The sequence below is a fragment of the Pseudochaenichthys georgianus genome, chromosome 11, assembly GCF_902827115.2.
Source record: "Pseudochaenichthys georgianus chromosome 11, fPseGeo1.2, whole genome shotgun sequence".
NCBI lineage: Eukaryota > Metazoa > Chordata > Actinopteri > Perciformes > Channichthyidae > Pseudochaenichthys > Pseudochaenichthys georgianus.
Window position 1 is genome coordinate 29,113,058 of NC_047513.1, and position 18,361 is coordinate 29,131,418.

At 41.8% G+C, this 18,361-nt stretch overlaps 1 non-coding gene across 1 annotated transcript; it reads left to right on the forward strand.

Moving 5' to 3' along the window:
- Nucleotides 1-17,928: 17,928 nt before the first annotated feature.
- Nucleotides 17,929-18,001, forward strand: trnak-uuu (transfer RNA lysine (anticodon UUU)). The gene has a single exon. It is a non-coding gene; the product is annotated as a tRNA-Lys (tRNA).
- Nucleotides 18,002-18,361: the final 360 nt, after the last annotated feature.

Here is an 18,361-nt window from a genome sequence, read left to right on the forward strand (position 1 = left end):
TTGTAAATAAAGAAGGTGGTTACGAGACATTTTTGCCATTTTGCAAATAAAACAGCTTATATTAGATATAGAAATCCTGACATTGAGACGCAGCATTGTTATAGTTTAAAGGTATTCAAACAGATACTTTAGATCAAAAGGAAGAAGGTCAGCAATTTGGTGTCAAACATTTATTTTCTGTTGTCGTATTGACTTTTTACATTTAGACAGGCTTTAGTTGCATCAGGTTCTGACGGAGCGGATCACATGAGTGACTGACTCCGCCGCTGACAGCCGACACACACACACCCACACACACACACACACACACACACACACACACACACACACACACACACACACACACACACACACACACACACACACACACAAGGCAAGGCAAGGCAAGTTTATTTATATAGCACTTTTCAACACAAGGCAATTCAAAGTGCTTTACAAAAAATGAAAGACATTAAGCATTAAAAAAGAAAAGCTAATAAAATAAACATTAAAAGGAAAAATACATGGATAAAAGTTACAGTGCAGTTTAAGATATGAATAGTTCAATTAAAAGCAGCGACAAAAAGAAAAGTCTTCAGCCTGGATTTAAAAGTAGTAAGAGTTGCAGCGGACCTGCAGGTTTCTGGGAGTTTGTTCCAGATGTTTGGAGCATAATAACTGAACGCTGCTTTACCATGTTTAGTTCTGACTCTGGGGACAGAAAGCTGACCAGTCCCTGAAGACCTGAGAGATCTGGATGGTTCATCATTTAGCAGGAGGTCAGAAATGTATTTTGGGCCTAAACCATTCAGTGCTTTATAAACCAGTAGCAGTATTTTGAAATCTATTCTTTGACACACAGGAAGCCAGTGTAAAGACTTCAGAACTGGAGTGATGTGGTCCACTTTCTTAGTGTTAGTGAGGACTCGAGCAGCAGCGTTCTGAATCAGCTGCAGCTTTCTAATAGATTTTTTAGTGAGACCTGTGAAGACACCATTGCAGTAGTCGAGTCAACTGAAGATAAAGGCATGGACAAGTTTTTCCAAATCCTGCTGTGACATTAGTCTTTTAATCCTAGATATGTTCTTTAGGTGATAGTAGGCTGATTTAGTAACTGTTTTAATGTGACTGTTGAAACTCAGGTCAGAGTCCATGACTACACCTAGATTTCTGGCTTTATCTGTTGTTTTGAACATTGCACACTGAAGCTCAGCGCTAACTTTTATACGTTCTGACTTGGCTCCAAAAACCATTACCTCAGTTTTATCTTTGTTTAATTGGAGAAAGTTCTGACACATCCAGTCATTGATTTGTTCAATGCACTTACTCAGTGTTTTAACTGGAGCATAGTCTCCTGGTGAAATTGTTACGTACATTTGTGTGTCATCTGCATAGCTATGGTAACTTATTTTGTTGTTCTTCATTATCTGAGCCAGTGGTAGCATGTAGATGTTAAAGAGAAGAGGCCCCAAGATGGAGCCTTGAGGAACCCCACATGTCATATTTGTCAACTCAGATGTGTATTTACCTATAGAAAAAAGTTGTTTCTGTCCTTTAAGTAGGATTCAAACCAATTTAGACCTGTTTCCGAAAGTCCCACCCAGTTTTCCAGTCGGTCGAGTAATATGCTGTGGTCAACAGTGTCAAATGCAGCACTGAGATCTATGATTTTACCTAGAAATGGGAGGTTTGATATGGGCCTGTAATTGTTCATTACTGAAGCATCTAGATTATTCTTTTTTAACAGCGGTTTAATGACTGCAGTTTTCAGGGCCTGTGGAAAAATACCTGAGTGAAGAGATGTGTTTACTATATGAAGTAGTTCTGAGGCCATGCAAGGCAAACATCTTTGAAAAATCCTGTTGGAATAATATCAAGGCAGCAGGAGGAGGATTTCAGAAGTTGTATAATGTCCTCTAGGTTTTTATCATTAATCTGAAGGAATTGTGTCATGATGTCTGAATTGATGTTAAGTGGACATAGGGACAACACATTTGCTGTTCCTGATGCAGAGGCACTGACTGCTTGTCTGATTTTCTGAATTTTGTCAGTGAAAAAGGAGGCAAAATCATTGCACGCCCTGGTGGATAGAAATGCTACTGACACTGGGGGGTTAGTTAGTCTGTCGACGGTAGCAAACAAGGCACGTGCGTTGTTTTTGTTTTTGGTAATGATGTCAGAGAAGAACGATTGTTGTGCGTTTTTCAATTCCAAATTATAAAGGCCAAGTCTCTCTTTATAAATGTCAAAGTGAACCTGGAGATTTGTTTTTCGCCACCTGCGTTCAGCTTTTCGACATTCTCTTTTTTCTGCTCTCATGGTCATGGCCTTTCTCCACGGAGATATTTTCTTCCCAGTCACTTCCTTTACCTTAGTTGGAGCAATGGCATCTATAACATTTTTTATTTTTTTATTAAAATGATCTACTAGCTCATTTACTGAGGTGTTAGCAGGGGCAAGTGTGGTAGAACAATTCTGAGTAAACATTTCCCTAGTATTTTCAGTTAAATATCGCTTTGTGGTTATCTCTTTTTGAACATTTTTGTGAACAGAAATAGAGCTCTCAAAGAAAACACAGGAATGGTCAGAGAGTGCAACATCAGTCACCACAACCTTAGAGATATTCAGACCCTTTGAGATAATTAAGTCCAGAGTGTGCCCCTTATTGTGCGTGGGCTCCGTCACATGCTGAGTCAGTCCATAGCTATCAAGAACACAAAACAGTTCTTTAGCCCCTCTGTCCTGGGGGTTGTCAACATGGATGTTAAAATCACCAACAATGACTAGACGGTCAAAGTCAATACACACTATAGACAGCAGTTCAGTAAAGTCATCAAAAAAGCTTGCACAGTATTTGGGTGGTCTCTAGATATTCAGGAACAGAGCTCGAGAGGAGCATTTCAGCTGAAGGGCCACATATTCAAAAGAAGCAAAGTTCCCATACGATGTCTTCCTGCATTGAAGGGAATCATTGAACAGAATAGCAACTCCACCCCCTTTCTTATGCATTCTTTCCTGACTCATAAAACTAAAGTTGGGAGGGGTTGATTCGTTAAGAACAGCTGCACTGTTATTTTGTTCAATCCAAGTTTCTGTTAAAAACATAAAATCGAGATTGTGCTCAGTGATAAAATCATTGATTAAAAATGTTTTACCTGCCAAAGACCTGACACTTAATAAAGCTAGTTTAAATTTGTTAAACACACTGTCAGTCATGTTTTTTGTAACAAGCTGTGGCTGACATGGAATCACTGCTAAATTAGATAAACTCACACAAACGTTTGAGCGCTGACTGTGTCTAAGATGATTCACCGCCCTTAATCTATTACCTATCAACACAGATGTCGGCAAAGCTACTGGCAGGCAGGGCCCCGGCATGTCCTGGAAAGAGTTGAGAGTGCCATACGCCCTTGAGCCTGGACCCCACACATATCAGTGAGAGTTTGTTGTGTTTTCTACACACACATTCTTATCAGGCTTCGGAGACTGCAGATGCTTTCTTGAAGGGAGGGGAGGTGGTTGACGTAGGCACGGTGATGGAGACGGGGGAGATGGTGCGGGGGTAGAGGACATGCTGCCAGGGTGGGGAGGTGGTTGACGTAGGCGCAGTGATGAAGACGGAGGAGATGGTGCGCGTCTCCGCGGTGATTTTGGTGGGCGTCGTTGAGGAGCGGGGGTAAAGGACATGCTGCCAGCCCTGCGTATCACCTTAGTTTGGTCTTTGAACTCCAGGAAGGAATCGGTGCCAACCGTCTGTATCTCCTTTGTGGGTTCAGCGATCTCCAGGAGGGTGGGCGAGGGTGAAAGGGTGAACGGAGTATCCTCAAAGGCGTTGACAGGGGGGGGTGACGGGCGGTGGAGACTCCTCCATTTGTCTCATAGGTCTCCCATAATCAGAACATTTCTCAGGCGGGTGCAGTGATACTTCTTCAGGGTTTTCTGCGCGATGTGTTGTGTCTTTCTCCTGTTTTGATTCCTCTTGCCGCTTGTCCCTGGCAGAGGGAACAGATTGATGACGCAGGCAGTTGAATACGTTAGAGATAAACAATTTCCAAACTCCATTTGCCTTGAAAAAATGTCTGCGATCCCAGAAAAAGTTAAAATTGTCAATAAAATGTACAGAATGGTCAGTACAGACAGTTGAAAGCCAGGTGTTCAGTGCAAACAATCTGCTGAATCTCTCCACTCCTCTTCTGGTAGAGGGCCACTGATGAACACATCTGCATTTAGAGAGCTGACAGTTTCCAATAAACATTTAAAGTCTTCTTTCAGCACTTCTGACTCTTGTTTCACAACATCATTTGTTCCAATGTGCAGTACCACATTCTTCACAGTCAGATGTTCAGCCCCAATATGCAGGATCTTCTCAGCCAAGTCAGAGACCACATCCTTGGGAAAACAGAGTACTTTGGTGTTGTTCTTATTACACAGACCTTTTACATCTCTTACAGCAGAGTCACCCACAATCAGAGTTTCAGGCCCAGTCGTTAGCTTTCCCTCTAGCCTTTTGCTTTTGGAGTAGCTATTGGTCCGTACCCTGCTGTGTGAAGAGGACGGGTTATCCAGGTCATCAGAAAGAGATCTCCGGCTCTCGGTCAGCGGAGCGTATCTGTTCTGGATTGGCACACTTGGTGGTTTAGGAGGATTTTTTGTTGTTCTCCCTTTAGCAGCTGTCCACGGCTGTATAGGGGTTGAAGAGGCACTCTTCCTGGGTGATAACAATGCATGCCAGCCGGTCGCATCACAGATTTCTGAGCACTGGGCTCTGCCTGTTATCCGTCCTCCCAAATCCCATGAAAATGATTTACTCTTAGGCTTTGCACCCAGAGAGTTCCAGAGAGGACTACCATATTACCCGGCACACAGCCCTCCTGTTCCTTGGAATCCTTGTAGCTGCTAACTAGCTGTGAGTTAGCATACCCTTTTTCATTATTTTGCAACACTGGTAAAGTGGTGTCATTCCCACGACATAGTCCATTCACTTCCACGTTAACTTCCAACCGTTGCATTTTCATTTCCAACACAGCCATCTTCTGTAGAAGTTTGTGGAAGTCATCTGTAGAGAACGGAGGCATTTTGCTACCAACTAGCTTAAGCTAAATAGCATGCAGTACCCTACCAGGCTTTAGCTGTTGCTAGGCCACGCTACTGTAAGACTGAGGTCGTCGTAAAAATGTTGAAATATGGCTGAAATCCTCCGTCTATTTAGGAAGATGAACTGTCCCAGTGATAAGTTAATGTCCAGGAGCCGCTGCTCGAAGTTTTCAGAGAATAAGAGTAGGAAAATCAGCATAAAAATTAAGCAGAGGCAAGAGCAAGCAGAAAAGTGTCTGCACTGTAAGAAAGATAAGATACACACACACCAAACATTTCCTGCTCTCTTCCTAAAAAGGAACCATGCAATTTATTATTTATTGTCCATCCATCCATCTTCTCCCGCTTATCCGTGGTCGGGTCTCGGGGGTAGCAGTTCCAGCAGAGAGCCCCAAACTTCCTTTTCCCTGGCGACATCAACCAGCTCTGACTGGGGGGTCCCAAGGCGCTCCCAGGCCAGAGAAGAGATATAATCCCTCCACCTGGTCCTAGGTCTACCCCTTGGTCTCTTCCCAGCTGGACGTGCCTGGAACACCTCCCTAGGGAGGCGCCCAGGTGGCATCCTAACTAGGTGCCCGAACCACCTCAACTGGCTCCTTTCGACGCGATGGAGGAGCGGCTCAACTCCGAGTCCCTCCCTGATGACTGAACTTCTCACCTTATCCCTAAGGGAGACACCAGCCACCCTGCGGAGAAAACCTATCTCTGCCGCTTGTATCCGCGATCTCGTTCTTTCGGTCATGACCCATCCTTCATGACCATAGGTGAGGGTAGGGATGAAAATGGCCCGGTAGACAGAGAGCCTTGCCTTCTGGCTCAGCTCCCTTTTCGTCACAACGGTGCGGTAAAGCGACTGCAGTACCGCTCCCGCTGCTCCGATTCTCCGGCCCATCTCACGCTCCATTGTTCCCTCACTCGAGAACAAGACTCCGAGATACTTGAACTCCTTCACTTGGGGTAAGGACTCATTCCCTACTTGGAGTAGCACCCAACCGGGGACTTGTGAGTATCTCCACACCCACCCGGCGCCTCACACCTTGAGCAACTCCGGAGAAGAATAGAGTCCAACCCCTATCCAGAAGTAAGGTTCCAGAGCCGACGCTGTGTGTAGAGGTGAGCCCAATCAGATCCAACTGGTAACGCTCCACCTCCCGCACAAGCTCCGGCTCCTTCCAATTATTTATTGTGCGTTTGTTAAATTGTTAAATTTTTACGTTAAGAGGTGGTTAACCTGTTTATGTTTGGGTCGGATTTTTTATGTTGACAATGTGGTTTTGAGGTAATTGCGCCACCTGTTGACGGTAAGCCTGTGGGAGAGGCTATGGGTTCAAAATGGACGGTTTTGGCCCTGGAGGATATCACTCGGAAGAATGTTGCAGTAAAGGCAACAGCTGGGACGTGTTCGGGAGTTTGTTGCAGAGAAGGCAACAGTAGAACACGTTTACTCTGAATGAGTGATGGACGGCCTGTTTTGGTCTTTTATTTTTGTTTTGTTTAAGGTGTGCTGTTTCGTTATATTTTTGTTGTTGCTGTAAATAACGTTTTTATTTAGCTTAAAACAACCGGCTAAGCCATGTTTCGAACGGACAATTAGAACCCCCGTCACACAGGTGCTCTGCTTTCTGCTTTCGGCTTTCATGCCTATTGGCTTCTTAAAAACAGCGGGGATCAGCTGTTGAACTGCTGTTGTCTTTTGCCGGGCTCCGGTGAGTGGCAAATCTGGGTGATGCCTTCTGATATGATTTAGCATGTTTGGCGAGTCACCATTAGCATACCGCACCGCTGTAGAACAACGCCGACACACCGTCCTCTTCCGATCCACCACTCGCACACTTCATCGTTATTGTAGTCCACACAGCTGATTTAAAAGAAGCAGGTGGGTTCTAGCTCCTGTGTGTTATCTGAAATCGCCATACTAACTTTTCTTCTTCTTGTATTTAGTTCGTTTTGTTGTTGTTTCTTCTTGTTCTTCATTTGTTGTTTAAGGGCGGCTGGCAAACAGCTTTTAGGCGCAATACCGCCCCCTGGATTATATATAGTGTAGTGGATACTGCCCTGAATGACAGACTTTTTTCCCCCTCGTAAAAAAAAAGGCGTATTCGCCGTGTGACTGCATGTGCCGAACCGTGACGTCCTAACCGTGACGGTACGGGACGAATACGGATACCGTTACACCCCTAGTGTATGGGTATCCAAGAAAAAATAAATGATGTAGAGTAAAGAGTTCAGAGGCCAAAAACAACAGCAAAAGTTTAAATAAATGTTTAAACAGTGTGTTTGCAAGTTCACGACCTACAGAACTATATGGCACATCATTAGCTAACTGCTATATTTTGAGGGGTTAGAGGTTATGTTAGAAATCAGTTCAAACAGTGTGTGGGAGATACGATGCTGCATATACAAGAGCTTCATACAAAGTTATTGTTTAAAAATTCCAAATGCTACTATTTAGACATACAGGGAGTAAAATATAGGATGGAGTCAACTTACAAAAGTTATGTTAGATATGTTGAGATATATATAATATAAAAACAACCCAAAGACCTTGGAAAAACGAATTAATTTATTTGTAATTAAATGTCCCAAAAATTAAGAGCAAGAATAGAAAGAAAATTAAAAAATAAATAGCCGAAATAAATATTAAACTTATTTGAAAATAAATAAAAATTCATATAAATAATTATAATTATATAAATAAAGATAAATATAAATAAAATATTACAATAAAAAATACAAACAGATTTAGAGTTACATTAAAGCAAATTGCAAGTCAGTGATTTATTAAGATAAATGGTTGCTATGAGAGTGACGGAGAATCTGAGTGAAGTGGAGGAGGTGAGTCTGCTCTTTCAGGATGCTTCAGTTAATCGGTTTTAGTAGATTTTTTACAACAACAGCAGCATCTGGCTTCCCTCCGCAATTGATTGTGAGAAGCGGTTTGACTCGTCTGTGAATCACTTTGTGGCTCATCACCCACGTTTTACCCCCGCTGAATACCAGTGTACAGACTCAATTTATTTCACCAAGATTGCAATTTCTCTTGTTTATGGTATGAAAATGAGTTTGTATCCAGATGAGAAGGAATCACATTGTAATTTGTTTGCAGCTGCATGTGATAATGAGATCCGGTTGTACGCAAGCAATTTCAATATATCTCTGCTGATGATGAAGGAAAAGAAAGTCAGAAGGATAAATACCAGAGCTGGAATCATGTCCTCACAGAGACCCAGACGTCTTTGTTTCTCCTGGTAATAACCAGGAGGCTTGCTTTCCCTGCCAACATTATGCATAAGGTGAGTTATTACAATGTGTTCATATATTTTATCTGTACACAACTACTAGACTGGTGCAGTAAGGAGTCCAAAAACCCAATATTTTAACGTTTGTTCTTCAACATAAAATACGTCAGAAAATACCCCCCCAAAAAAAAAAAAAAACTGCGTCTAAAGTGTCTAATGGCGCGTTTCCACTGCAGGCCTCGCTCGGTTTGGTTAGGCCTTATTATGCCCGGCTTACTTTAATGCTGCGCTTCCATTACAGTTTAGGAACTGGGGTAGTTACTATAGTAACGCAGTGTAGGCGGAGCCGTGACGTCATCTTCAATGAGAGCCCCAGAAAAACAACACAGCCGTTAGCTGTTAGCACTCAGAGCTCACAGCTCCTCATATCTGTTCAGAAACTAGACAAAAGTTAAACAAGTACAAACCACAGACTGCCTGTGTCATGGAGAATACAGTCGCTGGTTTATTTATGTCTGTATAGGCCGTTGTTGTGAGTGTGGACGGTCGGAGCATATATAACGTTAGCTTAGCCGATCTCCATTTAGAAAACAAGCATTTTAAAAGGGTTTTTCGCCTGCCGTCTGTCTACAGACTCAAAGCATTAATTCATGGTTATTACTAACCGGTATCAGTATGTTGTTAATTCGGCATCATTTAGAAACGTGTATTACAATTAAATCACGGTCAAATCTGTTAATTTTGTTGTAGTTGTAGACCCCTTGCCAGCGATTCTCTCTCTAGTTTAGCATACTCAGCTCGACTCAGCCTGGTTGTTCCTGGCCCTAGAACCACGATTTAGTCAGGCCAGAAAAAAGGTGAATTAGGACCCGCTAGCCGGTACTAGGCCAAGTGGAAACGCAACCAAAAACGGGCCCCGCACGGCTCGGCACGCTTAAAGCGAGCTACCCGCTGCAGTGGAAACGCACCATAAATGCCTCACATTAGCCGCCTTTAGCTTAGCGGTGGTGATGTGAAGTCATTTGACCGTGCTATAGTTCCTTTATAGCCCAACATTAGCCACCTTTTGCTTAGCGGTGGTGACGTGAAGTCATGTGCAGGGATGCAAAATTGTCACCTTTCGGCGAAATTCGCAGTTTTGAATCCAAAATAGGTCGTTTGTGTGATTCATGTAGATCTGCAATAAAATCTGCGGCCGCGAGCTGTTATGTGCCATCATGACACGCAAGGTGTTCTTTTTTTAGATATTATAATGAAGCACGAGCTGTGTGCTGGAGTCTTCCTGCCTGTCGGCTCTGCTCATGGATGTATAATGGCTCTGCTGCTCCGCGATGATGGTCTAGCTTCAGCAGCCACATTACCTACGGGTGCGTTCGTTAATATTAACTGTGCGGTCCGGAGTCACTGTGGCACAGACTGGACCGCTGGTGAACAGCTGTTAGAACGGGCCGTTCAGGTGTTCAGAGCAGAGCTCACTGTCGGAGCGGCAGAGCGTGATGTGCTGAAAAGTCTTTCTGTCGCAATATTATCGTTGAGCTAGATAACTAGCATACATTGTCACTATCTGCTAACGTTAGCTTTAGCCTTCGTTTTCTAATAGTTTTTTTTATAGGCTATAAACAGAGGTGGTATATCTTGTACTAGAGTCAAAGTAGAAGCACTCAGATCTTGTACTTGAGTAAAAGTAGAAGTACTTAGATCTTGTACTTGAGTAAAAGTAGAAGTACTCATATCTTGTACTTGATTAAAAGTAGAAGTACTCAGATCTTGTACTTGAGTAAACGTAGAAGTACCAGAATGTAGGAACAGGGTCGGCGTCATGGGGGGTCATTCACGGGCCATGCCCCCCCAAATGAGTCACTGTGTGGCAGGCAGGGTGGGCAAGCCTTGCCACTTTGCCGTTTTTTTTTTTAAATAATATAAGTGAAAACGTTTCCACTAAAGGTTTTTTGTGTGAAATACATCAGAAATAAAGAATACAAATATAAAACACAGCCTGAGGTGTGCTCACTGCTGCTCTCTGATTGGTGTGTTGCTTGACCAATGACCCCCGACTTTTGTTTTGTTATCATTACGTGGCTGTGTGTTTAGATGAAAGCCCAGTGGCGATCTGTTCATCTGTTACACTGATTATACAGTAAAGCCATAGAAAATAATATGATATACAGTACAGTACAAGTAGCCTACTTCTGGGTCTCTGTGTTTCATTCAAGCTTGGCTCTGTGTGTGTGGCACGAGCGCATTTTGTGAGTGCGCGAGCGGTAACGTGGAATGTTGTTAGCATCTGGTTAGCTAGCTATGCTAACGGATATAAAGATCCTCTCCTGTCAGACTGAGAGGATCGTATAACCTCAGCTCAGTGGGGTAAGGACTCTCTCAGTGTTAGTTCACTTTAGTGTAAGTTATCTCAGTGGGTCTCAAACAGTTTGGTCACCATTTATGTAAACAAGTATTTGCGAGGAACACCTTTATATGATCATTATATAGTTATTAAAGAATAATAGAATAAATTAAAAACGGGTATGAAATACTATAGGACAGTAACACAAGAATACAGTTTAAAAGGGGAGTGATTAGTAAAATATCCATAAAGAAAAAGTAAATCTGTGTACAGTTCTGTTTCAAATGGATGCTGAGAGATGTAGGCTATCCATAGATCTCTTCATTTAGCTCTCAAAGTGCACCAGATTGATGCTTTTAATTTCAATATTTTAAAAATAATCTTCCCGGGGGAGCATGCCCCCAGACCCTCCTAGAGGAGGTTAGGTCCACCCCCGACCTAAAACATGTTCACATGGATAAACTTTACAGCATGTTTTTTTAAATGTAAGTTGCGTTGATGTTTGTCTGTTGGTTGTTGACGGCAGTGTGTGCCGCCCCTTGGTTAATGATTGCCCCCCCCATTCGATTTGTTCTAGAGCCGACCCTGTGTAGGAACAATCCTGCGATCAAAATGTTCCTCAAAAGTATTATCATCAAAATATAGTTAAAGTAGCGACAGTAAAAGTAGAAGTACTCAGATCTTGTAGCCTACTTGAGTAAAAGTAGAAGTACACAGGTCTTGTACTAGAAGTACCAGAGTGTAGTAATACTCTGTTACAGTAAAAGTCCTGCATTCAAAATGTTCCTCAAGTGAAAGTAGAAAAGTATTATCATCAAAATATAGTGAAAGTAGCGACAGTAAAAGTAGTCGTTGTGCAGATAGGTCCATTTCAGAATAATATATATGATTATGTTTTTTAATGATTGATCTTGAAAGTGTTCTCAAAGCTGGTGAAGGTGCAGCTAGTTTGAATGACTTTGTAGACTGCAGGGTAGCTGGTGGATTTACTCCAGGTGGAACTAAAGTCTGATTCAACACTTGATTATATTTCACATCATTCATCCAGATCTGTGAAGTAACTAAAGGTATTAAATACATGTAGTGGAGGCTATACAGATAGAAAGACTAACCTTTGCACAGAAGCATGAAAATAATTTTTCAAAATGCTCAACAGCCAAAAGTATAAACTGACTGCTACACAATTCAAATAAATGCTTTTATATATTTCTATTAGATGTGACTCTTTGGCGTTTCTGTTCTTAGTAACACTGCTGCTTTAGTTGTTCTGACTGCTCAAATCCTCTGTTATTCCTCATTTTAAAGCCGATATTCCGTGGGGTCGGGGGCTCGGGTCCTTGTCACCTTTTTCATACCTGATGAGTTTGCATCCCTGCATGTGTGTGGGAGAAACTTCTGTGTAGCAATGCAGTGGGATTCACCGACTCAGGAAGGAGACACGGGGAGAGCTGGAGCTGTGATGTCAAACAGTGATGGTGTATTACGAGCTTCAGCCGGAGAATTCACAAAACAAGTCCAAGAGCCAGAGGTTCTGACTTAACGGTAGAGTTGCCACGTCAATTCTGAACAACTCTACCCCAGACCTGTGTATTTAGCTAGTTCAGAGAGAATAATCAACATGCTGCATAACAAGATAGAATCATAACACCTCTATCAGCTGACGCCAACAGGGAGACACAACACCAAGGTTGCAGGTGTGTGTGCTCAGTTAGGACAGAACTGATAAACTGGGTCAAAATTATGGGCTTTGGAAAATATTTCCCCAACAATGTGAACGTGCTGTAGTTCCTTTATAGCCCGACATTAGCCGCCTTTAGCTTAGCGGTGGTGACGTGAAGTCATGAAACCGTGCTGTTGTTCCTTTTATAGCCCAACAACAATATGTCATCACTGTACCACTCGTTGAGATAAATATGTAACCAGCACCTTTGCCACAGATGAATAATAATAATGAGTTCCATTTATAAAGCACTTCATATTTGAATGCAAATCCCGAAGTGCTACAAGTAGTGAGCATGAACAGTATAAATAAACATTACACAACACGGTAGAATTAATTAAAAAGCAATACAAAAAAAAAAAAAAATAAATAAAAATAAATAAAAATAAATATGTAAAGCTTTGACAAATATCCCAAGGGTGAAACCGAGGGTTTATAATTGGGAAGACGTGTTTTTTGTTTTGCTTTTCAAATCACAGGTGGGGGACAATCAGTGAGAGCAGTATATACTTCGTTAATACTTAAGTGTTAATCAGGAAAAGGCCTGTACATCTATGATGCACATTAGTGATAGACTAAGGGACTGCCGCTTTTTCAACGTATTATTCCCCAGCGTATTGAGAGGTGTTGGTTCATTGTACCACTGCTTCAGAAATGCACAACATTAATTTGACTTAAGCTTCTGCAGCGCTGCACCAGTCAAAGGCTACTGAGCAGGCCAGAACAACACATGAGAGTAAAAGTGTTATTATTATTATAATGTGTGTAGTTTTTTTAAGTGTTGCAGTGAAGGTCTCTCTGACTGCAGTGTGAAAACATTTTCATCTGGAGCCACGGCCAGCCTACAGAAACCAGCGCTTTGAACATTTTGAGGGAATATTTAGTTTCTGCAGGGTCAGGTAAGAGTCTTATCCTTCACTCTTCAAGGTATCCGCGCTCTCTCCATTGTTGAATTCATCTTTCTTATTGTGCCATTTTGGTGATTTCGATTAACTAACGTCACATAACACATTATAAAAATTATTTCATATTGCCAAACAAGCAAAACATTTAAATTCAAACAAGTATTCATATTATTCTATATTCTCTCCAGGGAAACACTCAGTCTCCGGGGATACATGGTGTTTAATGTGTGTTTTCAAAGACAATGTAAAATATAGCCGGAGTCAATGTGTCAGAGCTGATTAGGCGACAGACTTATTACCCACATCAGGAAACACTGGATTACTGCAGGGGACCGGAGAGCTTTTGTAAATGTAATTTACTTCAGGAGTCATGCTGAGTAAGCTTTAAATTCAGTCTGCAACCGAGAGTTTTCCAAATGGCTTTCTGATTGTTTGTAGTTATTAATACGTTCATAGATTGCACCACCGTGAGTTTAAGACATCAATTAAAGTAATCCGCTTTGACTGATAGGGAGAACATAAGACATGAACACAATAGCAGGCAGTGTGTGTTCAAAATCCCTCCTTTCATGTTCTAAATTTTAAAAAAGGACAACGTTGGAACAGGTGCAACTTTGTCCCACCAAGTTATTTTAGTGTGTGGGATAGAAACTCCCTCTGAGGGAACACAGGGATTGTAGCCTTTGCAGACCATTTACATGCACCAAAACCTATACCACACTGCATTCAATGGAAAACCCCCATAAGCAGAACACACTTGAAAACACTTTAAAACTTTGAAACACTTTAAACACTTGAAAGTTCAGCATTTCATTAACTAAAACCGGTCCTACACGCTGTGAGGTAAAGGGTTGAACTTGAAACCGTTCTGTGGAGTTGTCCTTTGAATTACCTTTGTTTGTGAAAATGTGCTGCATGAATAAACTCGCCCAAAGAGCTGTGCTAATATTAACATCAAACTGGGTGTGTGGGACCAGTGTGTTGGACAAACAAAGCTCTGTCCCCTTGAGCTGTCACTACGGCAGGATGCCTGCACTCGAAAAACAGTAGAAATACTCATTTAGTATAAGTATTAAAGTCTCATTTCACCAACTTGACAACACATGTACAGAATTTAGAAAAGATGTTCTTCATTTGCATGTGTTTTGGCACATTTGTGTTTTTATATTTGCATTGTTTTAGAAAGTGCAGCGCGTTTCTCCTTATGGAAATGTTTTGTAGCGTGTTTGTCCCTTTCGGCTATCGTTTTTTTTTAACATTCCACAAAAATGCTATATTAAACAATATTGCAGCTTTGCATGTTAGAATATATGCTATGATTTAGTGCCATCATTAAAATGAGAAGTGGTGGGAAAATGTTTGAGCCCAAAGTCTCCACACTTATCCAGTGCCACTTAACCTTGAGCGCTTTTGTTCAATCAAGTATTACAGATTTCTAAATAAGAAAAACAAGAACAGCATGACATATTAAATGTGTTGTTGGACTGTGAAAGGAGGTTTGCTGAAGGAAGGGACTGAGTGGAGAGTTCTTCAGGCTGTTTTCCTGGTCGAAGTGAAGGATGTTTTGGGACTGGAAGTAAAGCTTGCTGTCCGAGTAATTGGTGTCATTAAAGAAGGTGAAGACCTCAGTCTGTGGAGATAAAACAACAGTGGGAGAACGTTTTCTATTCCCTAATTTCAAAGGCCTGCCCATCTTGTCTTCCACCTTTGTTAACCTTGCAGACGCAGATTGGAAGAAATAAAGGGGCTTTCATGTGCAAATCAAGGCTCTGAACATTGTTTTAAATGTTGTTTTAAAGCCAATTCCAATGGCCTTTTATTTCATTCAAAAAGAAGCGTTTAACCAAATGTCCTCGGATTTTATGAGTTCAATTATTCTTCCTGTTATTCATGGCTCCGTTCTCTCAGGCCCAGAGCGCTATTGGCTTTCTCTACAACACATCACCCAACACAAAAGCCCTTTGAGAAAGCCTTTAAAATCCTTTTTGTTAGCAAGGTTTGCATCACTCGCTCGATAACAACAAAACATCTCATATTGATGGGAAAGTTAGGAGTTGTTTTAAAGCTGTTACATAGTGGGTGAAAAAACATTTTTGTTGTTCCAAAGTTTTGTTTTTGATTGTTTTCTTTAACAGTTAGGACATTTTCTGCTGAAGATGAAAACAAGAGCTTTAGTAAGACAGCGCTATGCTTTGAGCTAAATGCTATTATCTACATGCTAACGTGCTAAGTACAAAGCTAGCATGTTAGTACAGCACTGTTAATTTGGCAACTTCCTTGACAGATTAAATGTTTCAGACCCCTTTTTTGCTACTTTAAGCAAGTTGGAAAAAACTAATTTGTTCAGATGTATATTTTTGTTTAAATGCTTTCCACATGTTGCTTAGTGTATATGGCAGTATTTGGGTATTTGCAAACAGCACACACTCTATATGCGGTGGAGACAACATTAGGCAAATGCGAATGATGCGCATGGAGTCGCTAATACGCAAATGAGGGCAATACGTTTAGCTAGTTTTGGAGCTAGTGGTATCTACTTTGATTGGAAAAGAGTTGGACTGGTGTGGCACATGCAGTGATGTACCTGAACGCGTTCAATGAACGATCGTTCATGAACGCGTTCATATTTTGGGCGAACGTGAACTGAACGTACTGTATTTCCGCTAGATGAACGTAATTGAGAACGCGTTCATTCTCAGCGGTGTATAACGGCGTTCAAAAGTGCGTTCATTCTCAGCACTGTATTATAACGGCGTTCAAAAGTGTACCAGATTTCATATGCCTTTCAGCCGAAAACCCAGTTAAAACACACCGTAAACAGGCTTCAAAATAATGCGGAAAACCACCCAATTTGGCAACAGCAAGCTGCCTGTGACGCGTACGCGCCTGTCACCCCTGGCTGTCGCACTAAAATATAAATATACTAAATATATCAGACTCCTCACAACAAACAATGTGGAACCGCGGAACCGGCGAGCATTGAATGAATGAATGAATGAATTAGTATGGACGAAGCCGAGAGCAGCTGCAGCAGCACTCGCTCAGAGTGAGACTCTACGGCAGGTTTGGGGAACCTCCGGCCTCCGGGCCGTATACGGCCCGCGAGACAATTTGGTACGGCCCTCGAGGTAATTTATAAACACACGCAAAAAATAAAAAAATGAAAGAAATCTAGACCGCAAAATAATTAAACAAGGAAGTGCCTATTTGTCCTGGCCAAGATCAGGGTCCTTGAACACAACACGAGCCTAACGTGTCATCACGTGGTATATGTCTCGACTGACAGGGGTGCAGTTCTGACGGAGAGCACCAGAACGCCACTCCAGCACTTCAGAAATGGCAGAAAGTCCATACACATGCCGCAGTTTCTGCGTGTCTGTGTCTTTAGTTGAAAGCCCAGTGGCGATCTGCTCATCTGTCATACAGTCAATAACTGTGTTGTTATCATTAGCATCTGGTTAGCTAGCTATGCTAACGAATATAAGAAGCTTTGTCTACAACCAGTGAGGTAAAGGCACATCTTTATATGATCATTATAGTTATAAAAAAAATAAGAGAATAAAGTAAACAGGTATAAAATACTATATGATAGTTATTAATAAAGAAGAATACAGTTTGAAAGGGGAGTGATTTGTCAAATATCCATAAATTAAAAGAAAATCTGCTTACAGTTGTGTTTGGGTGTTGAGAGATGTGTCCATAGCTCTCCTAATGTTGCTCTCAAAGTGCACCAGATTGATGCTTTTAACTTCAACATTTAAAAAAAATCTTCCCAGGGGAGCATGCCCCCCGGATCCCCCTAGAGGAGGTTAGGTCCCCCCTCCCCCACTTAAATCATGTTCACATGAATAGGAAACTAAATACATTTGCACACATCTTGTGTCCATATCTTTCTGTTTTGGTGGTCACGCCACACCGTGCACGTGCATGCATGCGCGAGTCATGGTGAGATATCTGGATTAAGAGGTTGCTTTTTCTTTGCACAGAATGAAATGAATGGGCTGTGATTTTAGTTTTTTTAAGCAGAGGTCAATAACTTGTACGGCCCTCTGAGGATATTGTAAAAATTGAAATGGCCCATTAACATCGTACAGGAGACAAATAATAGCTCGCAGCAACGTATTGAAAAAAGAACTATGAACTATAAATTAGTTCATTTTTGAAACCATGAACTTTAGTTCAACATTTTGAATTATGAACTATGAACTGAACTAGTTCATTTTAAAATGTGTGAACTGTGAACTGAACTAGTTCATGTAGAAAGTGAACTTTCCCAACACTGGGCACATGGATGTATGAAGAGATCTGAATACAGTGTCGGAGGCAGGGCCCTCGTCATCCCCATGAGAGTTGGTCAGTGAAGCATTAAGCCCAAATCAGAGAAACTATAGATTCAGTAGTAGTAGCCGGATGTGAGCATGCACAGAAGAGTTTTCCCTTAAGCCCTGCCTCCGATCTCTTGCTCGCGGCCCCATGACACCACGGAATGACACTGGCGTGTAGTACCACTGTTGGCCAATAGAGGAATTAGCTGTAATTAATGGCCTGCGCTCTTCCTGGGGGCTTGGTGTGACATCTACACTGTTTACCATGTTAACTATCTTCATTTAGCAAGTTATAAGAAAGGCAATTAGGATGTTTCCTCCCAGAGCCCGGATAGCTCAGCCGGTAGAGCATCAGACTTTTAATCTGAGGGTCCAGGGTTCAAGTCCCTGTTCGGGCGAGAGTTTTCCTGTATTTCCATAGAGGGATCAATAAAGGGTTATGTTATCTTAGAACTACAATAACATAGAGCACAGCTAAAGCAAAGAACAACGCAAATGTAGGACTTTTAGAGTATGGGAGAGATTGTTCTTCTGATCTGCTGATGGCACTAGTTGGAAGTTCAGGAGGGAAACGTTATTACGACATGCTTTGAGCAAAGTTAGTCAACACAAATTCCTGTCAAACCATCCAATCTTTGTAGAGAAATTTCACAATGGACTTAAGTGAGCACTCTTTAGCTACAACACAGGCATGAATACAGCCTACTGTTGTTTGAACTCACTCCAATTATACACAGAAGGGAAATATTTCACAGTAA